Raw genomic sequence first — 10451 nt, forward strand, 5'->3', positions numbered from 1 at the left:
GGAACCCCTTATGGTGAAATTATTGTCATTATAATAAAAAGGAACCTGGACTTGCTTCCTCTATCGTAAAGACACAGTAAAAAGAAAATCCACCATGAGCCAGAAAGAAAACACTGGCCAAGAACGTAAGCAATTTGCACCTTGACAATGGACTTTCTAACTCCAGAGCAATGAGAAATGCATATTGCTTAAACAATTTAGTCTATGGCATTTTGTTGCAGCAGCCTGAGTAGACAAGGACATAAATGTCAAATTTTATTTTTTTCATTTATTTAAAAATCAACGACAAAGAGATTGGCCATCTGCTGATTCACTCTCCAATTGGCTTTAACAGCTAAGTCTGAGCCAGGCAAAAGCCAGGACCAGGAATTTTGTGCAGGGGCCAAAGCACTTGAGCTATTTTCCACTGCTCTTCCCAGGCCATTAGCAGGAAGCTGGATTGGAACTTGAACAGCCAGGTACAAACAAGCACCTTTATCAGATGCCAGTGTGACAGGCAACGACTTCAGCTGCTAGGCCACAGTACCAGTTCTCCATGTCTATAGGGTTTTTTTAAATCAAGAACAAAAAGCTCTCTTTTTCATATTTCTGACTGAGAGACTACTGTATTTTCTGTCTTGAATTACACTTGTCTACAATTTTCTTGTTACTCTGCTTCATTCTCAGGTGATAGCCATGTTTATCAGCACACACAGAACAGCTTAATGCTGTCATGAAGATGAATTAACTTTGGGAAGAATGCTTTATTCATCTTTTTGATGAGAGAGTTATAACCTCTTTCAACTATTATAACTCTTTTTTTCGTGCACAAAGTTATTAAAAATATCATATAAAATTACATTTGGTCTGGGCATACAAAGGGACACAAAACGTAAATGAATTTCATTTTTAGACGTGGATCTTATCCCCAGAATACCTCATTACATGTACACACTAACAACTCCAAATGTGAAACCCCCTCTGGCTTTAGGCACTTGGGATAAGAGGCACCCCAACTGGCATTATTAAAGACTCCTGGAAAGCTTTAAGTGGAAGAGGCTGGGGAGAAGGCCAAACCCTCTAAGCCCTGGCCTGCAGTGTAGCAGGACAATGTACTATGAATTCATCTGTTTTGCATTTAAGTTCATGAATTACATCCACACATACATTTCCAGTAAATATTCTGAAGGGGCACGGCAAAAAAAAAAAAAGCAGAAAAAGGGGTGCCGTCCTCCATAGGAGTGTGCCTCTGAGGACCCCATCTTTTGCTTTGTAATCTCAAACACCTGACCCAGCACCCTCTGGGGAAATCAAGCTGATTCAGGAGAAACACTGCTCGGTGAAGACTGTGACAGTCACGTACCCAGCAGCCCAGCAGGCAGTGTGTGTGGCGGGGAGGTAGGCAGCCAGAAGAGCAGAGCCTTCCTCTCCAACCAGAAGTCAGGGGGAGGAAGGCCGCTCAGCCTCACATGGCCATGATTCGGAAGCGTTCTACTCACCATCACTCGTGAAAGCCTTTTAGCGTCACAGGTGCCTGGAACCAGATGTAATCCTCTGATGTCATGGCTGGGACGGAAGGCCAGCCACAGGAAAGGCTCACAGTCAGTTGTGGCCTCGGGTGGGCACTCGGTAATTGAGCTTCGGTGGAAACCACTCTTCTCCACAGTCCCGGTGGCCCTGGGCCATGACGATGGTGCCCATGACTGGGGGAGCTTGGAGCTCGCTGAAGGCATCAGCCAGGAAGATGGCCCGGAAGAGGCAGCGAAGGCACGCAGCCGTGTTGAGGCTCTGCTCCACACTGTAGGGCACCAGCTGGGACAGGTCAAGTTCGTCGAACTCCTTGGAGCTCAGGGCATTGCCCCCGAGCAGGATGCGCACTCGTGGCACCAGAGTTCGGGCAAAGAGGTCCTGGGGGTGACTCAGCACGCTCTCCAGCTCTGCTAGGGTTTGTTGGCATTTCCTGATGCTCGCCTAGCTGGTGCTCTGAGGTTTCTTCCTCACCGTGTCTTCTGCCTGGGAAGGAGACTTTCGGTAGAAATGCTTGAGCTCCTCGTAGGGCAGCGGCAGCTGCTGGCGCTTCTACATGATATGCTTGAGGAGCTTGCAGGTGAAGCGACAGCAGTCCTCCTGGCTCACCGGCCCCGGGAACACCACAGGCACCAAGCAGTCCCTTGGGCACGAGTGCTCTTTGGGGCTGGCGGTGGCCTCCAGGAGCTGGAGCTGGGATCCGCGGGCTTCCTCTGGTTTCTCATACCACTCCAGATCCGGGACTCCTGCCCGCGACAGGACTCAACTACTGTAAGTCTTAACTACCTTCTAGTCATCGCAATATGTCTATCCACCCCATCAGAAAGCAATTCACTTACACCGGAACTTAATTTTATGTAACTGTTCATAAAACATAAGGATACATTTAAATAAATCCTCCCAACAAAAAACTACTCTGAAATGATGGTTTTGTCATGAGAAATTGTATTTTTACATCGCCCATTTCTACATGGTTGCATATTCCTTATATTTTAAATAACTTCTTCACAACATCTCAGAAGCTAGAGAAACGGCATAATGGTCATTGGCTTCTTTTATAAAAGGAAAACCCAAGGCTCAAGACAGTTATGATTTTTCTTACATAGGAAGTCAGTAAGAGAACTGAAAACAGAATCACTTCAAAGAGTTTCCTCTAGATGACTACACTATTTCCAATTTTTGTCATTATTTACCCCAGATATGTCTCTATGAAACCAGAGGCTGATAAACCTAGGCTGTTTTTTCAAATGGTATTTTTCTTAGGACATCTCAGCTATACCAATAAGCCTCTCGTGAAACACAATTTTTGCATGACAAAATGGACCCGAATCAGATTTGAAAGAACCAAAACTGTAAATTGAGCTTTTAAAATAATAATAGCTTCTATACATACTCATTTGCTCAGCCTTGATAATAATTGAGATTTCCAACTACCTGTGGAAGGCTTCAGGTAAGAGTTCAAATATATATGCACAGCTTCATCTGTTGTCATAATTCATGTCTCAAGGACGGTCAAAAGTTCCATGTTCATCACGCGTGTTCTGTGAAGTTTTCCAGCTTACATCTCAGTATTCCAATACACTGACCGGATTACCATTCAGGTGAAACAATGTCACATCTATGCAGCTGTTTGAGTTTTCTTTAAATCCTCTGTCTTTGCAGCCATGAACTCAGTGTTCCGGTCCCCATAACAAAACAATATTGAAACTACCTAAGAGTTTTACTATGCCTAATTCGTTTACAGTTCGATAACAACCTCTTTTATACTGTGTCTCAGTTGAATTTTACAACCCAGGTTGAGATTTTGGATTTTCACTAAGGCATTCCTCAAACCCTCTCCTCTGATACCTCTTTGTTCTCTCTCTTCCCTCTTTGACAGTCTTCTCTGAATAGTCTGATCTGCTCATAAGCTTTTCAAGAAGATTATTTTTAAATTGATAAATATTCACTTTTAGGATATAATGTGGTGTTTCAAACTGTACATATGTTGTAGAAAGTCTGGATCAGGCAAATTACTTAATATATCACCACAAATACTTATCATTGCTTTGTGATGATAAACTTTAAACTCCTCTCCTTCAGCTCCTTAAAAATGTACTTCATCGTTAGTTATAGCCACTGTACCGTGCAAGAGAACACTAGATTTTATTGTTTTTGTCTAACAGAAATTTTGCACCCTTGGCCAAATGCCTTCTCTTTCTCAGTCCACTTCTCTCTTAACTTCTGGTAATCACCATTCTACTCTCTGCTTCTATTAAAGTTTAACTTTTTAAGATTCCCTGTGAGAGTATAAGTGAGACTGCACTGTGCTTGTCTTTCTGTACCTGCCATATTTTATGTAATCATAATACTGTCTATGTTTTCCATGTTATTATAAATGACAGCATCCTCTGGAATTTTTTTCCCAGTTTAAGTAACATTCCATTTTGTAGTATTCTGTGGTTAAAAGTCCATCCATTCACTGTTAAACAATTAGGATGCTTCCAGGATTTTAGATAATATAAATAATATTTTAATGAACATGAAAGTGCACATTTCTTTTCAACATACTGACTTCAATTGCTTTCAATATCTACCCAGTTGTGGGACTGCCAGATTAAGTAGTGTCTGTATCAATATTTCAGGAACCTTCAAGCCATTTCCCAGAATGGTTGTGTTTATTTACTTTCCCACACATCATGTCTAAAGGCTCCCTTTTCACCACATCCCCACCAACACTGCTGTTTTCTGCTTTGTAAAATAGCCAGTTTTACTGAAGTGAGGTGATATTTCACTGTGATTCTGGTTTGCATATTAGAAACCCGGAGGGTTTCTTCATATATCTATTGGTAGATTATATTAAACATTGTCAAATATCCACCCCCCTTGACCTCTGAATTAAGATCCATAAGGAAATTTTCAAAACTCATCTGTATATATTCATGCCAATATTTTATTGAGACAATAAACTCAGTCTTTTCCAAGCTAAGCATGGCATTTCATATTCTCTGCTCTCCAAACTGACCTGGTCAGTTGTTCCTACACTCCTCTTTACCACTTCCTCATCAACTTCTCAGTTACCAAAGGAAGTGATGAAATAATTGTGGTTCATGTCAGAACTTATTTCTAATCAGTCATCTGATGCTACCTCATGCTTTTTTTCATTTTCTCCCAACTTCCTATTCTCATAAATCTGATTCATGTCTTTGTCATCCCTTATCTATGTGAGCACAGCAGCCTCCTGATTTTCACTTTTCCTCCTTTCTCTGTAACTCATCACTCACAATGTTGTTACACTTACATTTCTTTCAGTAAGATCACACTCTTACTGAAATGTTATTTGTGGATTCTATTATAGTACTCATGGCATCTTGTTTTATAACTTAGCTAAAATTTATACAGAATTTCACCCATTTGATCATAAGCCTTTTGACAGAAAATTCACTATAAATATCTACCTTTACCAAGTAATAGATGATAAAAGTTTCCTGAGCTAAATTGGCTATGCAACTTGGGTGATATTAGAATCTCAAAATTGAGAGAATACTAATATCTATGGAAATAATGTTTATAACATATTTATATTCAAAATTTATGCTGAACATTTATCTGAAGCTATTTGTAAGAAATCTTTATTCTTAATTCGACTGCCAAACCTAAATCAAATCATCATAAACCGTTTATATATTGTTGGGACTTATTGATACAAGACATGTTACCAAAAAGTGGCACACTACATTTAAATTTCTTCTACATATTGTGATTATGAACATATAAGTAATAAATGAGCATCTGCATTAGTATTTTTGAATAAATTTCTTAATACTAAAGTATTTTGCTTAAAAATAGCATTTTGTAGACCTTATTTACGTTCTCAGAAAACTGAAATTAACATTATTAGAGCCTTCTAGTTCTTTCTCACATGTCTAACCACCCAGAATCCATGTTCATCCATGTGGGTATACCTATCAGTAAAGGAATGTGGCTATATGTTTATTTCATGGCTTGTGTGATTATCTGTACAGTTTCGTAGTGATAATACAAAAAAAATCTTACTATTTAACCTAAGTTATTGATTCAACTATTTTTTTAATCTATGGCATATGATTTGGTTCGAGTTTATCGAAATATATGTATGCCTCACTCTGTCAACATCTTCACATGCAGAGATGAAGTAGCTAGCATTTGAACATGCCTTTCTGAAAAGGGTAGGAGTAGTTGCTAAAAGACAGGATTTTGTTGAAAATACCACACAATGCACAACTGATGCAAACACATGCGTACATGGCACTTCATTAAGTTCTTGGAAATGGAATTGAAAGCTAATTTTATTTTTGTATGAAATGTTTTAAATCACAGATATGTGATGTTCTCCAAAATCTTATGTAAACAGCACATTATTAAAAAAAAGTATGGATTTCTAACATTTTTGCAAAAAAATACACTTGTCTTTTAGCTTCAGTTTCTATGAACGTTTTAATTACCTTAGTACGTATACAAATATACACACACAAAACCACTATTTTACAATGATATGCTACATTGTTTCTTTTTTCAAGTTTTCATCTGAAAATGAGGAAAGAGACTTCAGTCTAAAATAACAAATCACTCTGGTTTTATTGTTATAATTAGATGTAAAATATAAAGTTGATATTTTTGTTAGTTCGATGATGATGGTGCTGATTTTGTGTAATTTAGATATCCTTTCCTGCACAACATATTTGGGAAGTTGAAAACTAACAATTTACATTCTTAGTTTTTCACTTCATTTGTTTTGGAATTGAATTTAACTAATTTTGGTATGAAATTTCATTTCAGAAAAATCAAGATTTTTATGTAAAAATATTCATTTATTTGAAAGGAAAAAAGTGAGAGAGAGAGCCTTCTATCCAGTTGTTGACTGCCCAAATGTGTGCTGCTGCTATGGCTGGGAGGCTGGGAGAATCCCGACTCAGGAGCATAGAATTGCATTAAGGTATTTAACATGGGTGTCAGGGGAGTAAGCGCTTGAGTCATTATCTACGGCCTCACAGGATTGTGGATATAATGCAGAAGAGCTGGGACTCAAACAAGGCAGTCTGATAAAGGATGTGGGCATCCCAACCGATGACTCAGCTGCTGTGTAAGTGTCCCCCACCAATGCTACTAAGCATTTACTTATTTATTTGAAAGTCAGAGTTACTGAGAGATGGGAAGAGAGAGAGATAGAGAATCTTCCATCCACAGATGTACTCCCCTAATGGAACTAGCAGCCAAGAGCTTCATCCAGGTCTTCCATGTGAGTGCAGGAACCCAAGCAGTTGAGCTGTCTTCCGCTGTTTTTCCAAGCCATTGGCAGGGATTCTCACCAGCAGGGATTTGGGTTGAACACCAGTTGTTGTCCATATGGGATGTTGGTGTCAAAGGTCATAGTTTTTACCTGTTTGCCTCAATGCTGGCCCTGAATCTTAATGAATTTTAAAATAAGTTCTAACTATAGCTGTAGATATTTGTGATCATGTTTCAAACTCAATTAATCTTAAATTTTCTTGCTCGAGTTCACTATGAAGTTTGAAAATAGAGGCATAGCTGATGCCATATGAAGCTCACTATTAAGAAGTTAAATACATCATGAGGGCAGGCATTTGTTGTAGCAGAGTGTTTAAATTGATTCCCACCTCTTTTCCTGATTCCAACTTCCCGAGAGTTCATACCCCGGGAAGCAGCAGCAGGACTCAATAGCCGGGTCCCTGCCATCCACATGGGGGATCTGGATCAACTCCTTGGCTGTCAGCTTTGATGTGGCCCAGGGGCAGCTCTTGAGAGCATTTGGATAGTAAAGCAATGAATGAGAGTTTTCTGTTGGTCTTTCTCTGTCTCTCCCTAATAAATTTTGAAAAGCTAAAAGATATTAAAAATGATATAATCTAAGCAAAGGCAAAGAATTCACTTTCTATTATATGAGCAAATGTTAATTTTAAAAGTCAGATTTTTTTTAAAAGATTTTATTGTTATTGGAACGCCGGATATACAGAGAGGAGGAGAGACAGAGAGAGGAAGATCTTCCATCCGATGTTTTGAGCCGCAACGGGCCGGTACGCGCCAATCCGAAGCCGGGACCAGGAACCTCTTCCGGGTCTCCCACTCGGGTGCAGGGTCCCAAAGCTTTGGGCTGTCCTCGACTGCTTTCCCAGGCCACAAGCAGGGAGATGGATGGGAAGTGGAGCTGCCGGGATTAGAACCGGCGCCCATATGGGATCCTGGTGCGTTGAAGGCGAGGACTTAAGCCGCTAGGCCACGCCGCCGGGCCCTAAAAGTCAGATTTTTAAGTTGCTTTGTTAAATCAAAAGCATTTCAGGTATTTTGTGGAAATGGAAAAAAAAGATAAGTATATTTAGCTACCAAAAAATTTGGAACCCATGTACAGTCTTTAAAAATATATAATTTTTTCGGGTCCGGCACAGGGGCCTAGCGCTAAAGTTCTCACCTTGCGTGTGCCAGGATTCCATATGGGTGCTGGTTCTAATCCCAGCAGCCCCACTTCCCATCTAGCTCCCTGCTTGACCTGGGAAACAGTCATGGATGGACCAAAGCTTGGGACCCTGCACCTGCGTGGGAAACCCAGAAGAAGCTCCAGGCTCCTGGCTTCGGATTGGTTCAGCTCTGGCTATTCTGGTCACTTGGGGAATGAATCATCGGAGGAGGGGAAGATCTTCCTGTCTGTCTCTCCTCCTCTATGTGTATCTGACTTTGCAATAAAAATAAATAAATCTTAAAATGTAAAAACATACGTGCTTTTCTGGGCTTGTTGAAGGCACCTAACATGTATGGATTTCAAATTAGTCAACAAGTGTAAGTACAATGGTGAATTGATACCTCTATAACTCACTTGGTAACTCCTGAAAATTTTTTATTTAGCACCTTGATTGTGTATATCATTCTGTTATTGCTGTTGTTCATTCAATTTTCTATTTTGCTTAATTAATGGAAATGTAAGAATTGTGTGTATTTGTGGGATAATATATGATGTTTTGCTACACGTACAGTGTAATGTTCAATCAGAATAAATACATCTATCCTTGCAAGCGTTTAACCTTTTTTATAGCAAAAACATTCAAAAACCTCATCTTCTAGTTTTTTTACAGAGACATTTACAGAAAATTAACATTATTTATCTTCACCCAAATGTGACAAGAACTCCAGAAGTTCTTAATCCCGGCTAGCTATGATCCATCAATTAGTCTCACTCTCTCCACTCGCTTTCTGTCCTCTGGTAACTGCAAACATATTTTCAACTCCTAGTGTGATCATGTGATATTTATGTATCTGTTCATGGCATATTTAAATAATAGTCCCTGTTCCATGCGTGTTGTTTCAGATGGCAAGATGTCATCCTTTTTATGGCTGGGTAGTATTTCACAATATATCTATATACAACACACTACCATTATCTGTGACAGCCTGGACAAGAAAAAAAAATTGTTGACAGAAATGCTAGATTTCCTGATACACTTCTTGGACCTAAACCTAGATTTCTCAGAAAATTCTGAAAAGTGAGAGAGAGTACTTACCTCAAGAAAATATCTCATTCCAGGATGAGATCTTGCTTTTCTTTTATATCTCACGCGGTAAGCTGATTACCCCGAATTGGTTTCTGCACATGGAATTGGAAAGACTTCTTTGCCTGATTCGATGGTTCTCTACTAGAAGAGATGCAACTCTTACTGAATGGCTCCTTTAGAGTGAATGATGCTTAAATTGATTGGGTGTTTGTTTTGCAGTACCACAGTTGATAGGATAATTTGTATTGTTCACTGATGTAAGCTTATTCGGTTGAATAATTTACATCATATACCAGTGCTCTCCTCGCTGAATGGATGATCATTGCTTAAAAACCCCTGAACACGGCTGCTCAAGGCCGCTCCCCTCTTTCACTTGCAGTGGTATGGGACAGTTCACTGATCAGTGCTTGCCGGTAAACAAAGCCCCTCGAGCTTCTAGGATTCTGTTCAGACTCATTGGGGGATAGAATTGGTCAACTTGTAACATGATCCATTCAGCAGTTGATGTACACTTACGATGTTTTCATCTCCTGGCTACTCCGAATAGTGCTTATGTAAAGATAGAAATACAGATGCACATTTTTTCCAAAAAAAATGTTTTCCAATGAAATGTATTTTCATTTAAAAATGTCTTGTTGATTATCATAATTCCTGCAACAGAAAATCATACATTGAATGAATTATACTTTCCAAATTTTCTTTGGCTCTAAATGTAAACTTCTGTTGAGGATGCATTATCATTCTCACCAGGCAATTAAAAAACATGCAAAAACAGGTTTGCCTTTTGTCACAATAATACCATTTTATTTCGAATGTGTCACTTATTGAGACAAAATGGATGCTTTTGTACTCAGTTCAGATATTAACAATGAAAATTACTTATTACAGAGACAGATATGAATGCTAAAAACAATTCATCTAAGTGGCTGTAAATGGAAGAGATATTACTGTAATATTTTCACTATATTCTTTGAGCTCTTGCAGGGGACTGTGATTATAAGTCTACATTAGTTATTTTTTAGCCTTTTCCACATTTTTGTACTGACTTTAAATGCAATGATGTAGCACATTGTAATGTGAAGTGTTCCGCATACAAGCTTTTGAAATCCAAATTCCTTTTGTTTTACCACTCTAGTGCTGCTCAGCGTGGCTCACATCAAGTGAATCATTCCACTTAATGGCTATGATAGACTCTTTATTTGTAACTTCTAACACATGGAAGATTACACATTCATATAAGCTATTTTTTGATGTGGTATAATCAGATAATGATAGGAAAGAAACAAAACAAAATAGTATCCAATCCATTTGCATTATGTTAATGCCATGCCTTCAGCAGCTGACTGATTCACTTGCTGGCCAAGTTTCTGCTGAGAATACATCAAGAGAATCGATGACTGTCAACTTGCCCTGAATATTCAACAT

General features: G+C 39.0%; 1 pseudogene; it reads right to left on the reverse strand.

Annotated features, from left to right (window-relative positions):
* Positions 1-1196: 1196 nt before the first annotated feature.
* On the reverse strand, positions 1197-10451 carry LOC101532715 (MAD2L1-binding protein-like; annotated as a pseudogene).

The sequence above is a fragment of the Ochotona princeps genome, chromosome X, assembly GCF_030435755.1.
Source record: "Ochotona princeps isolate mOchPri1 chromosome X, mOchPri1.hap1, whole genome shotgun sequence".
Lineage (NCBI taxonomy): Eukaryota > Metazoa > Chordata > Mammalia > Lagomorpha > Ochotonidae > Ochotona > Ochotona princeps.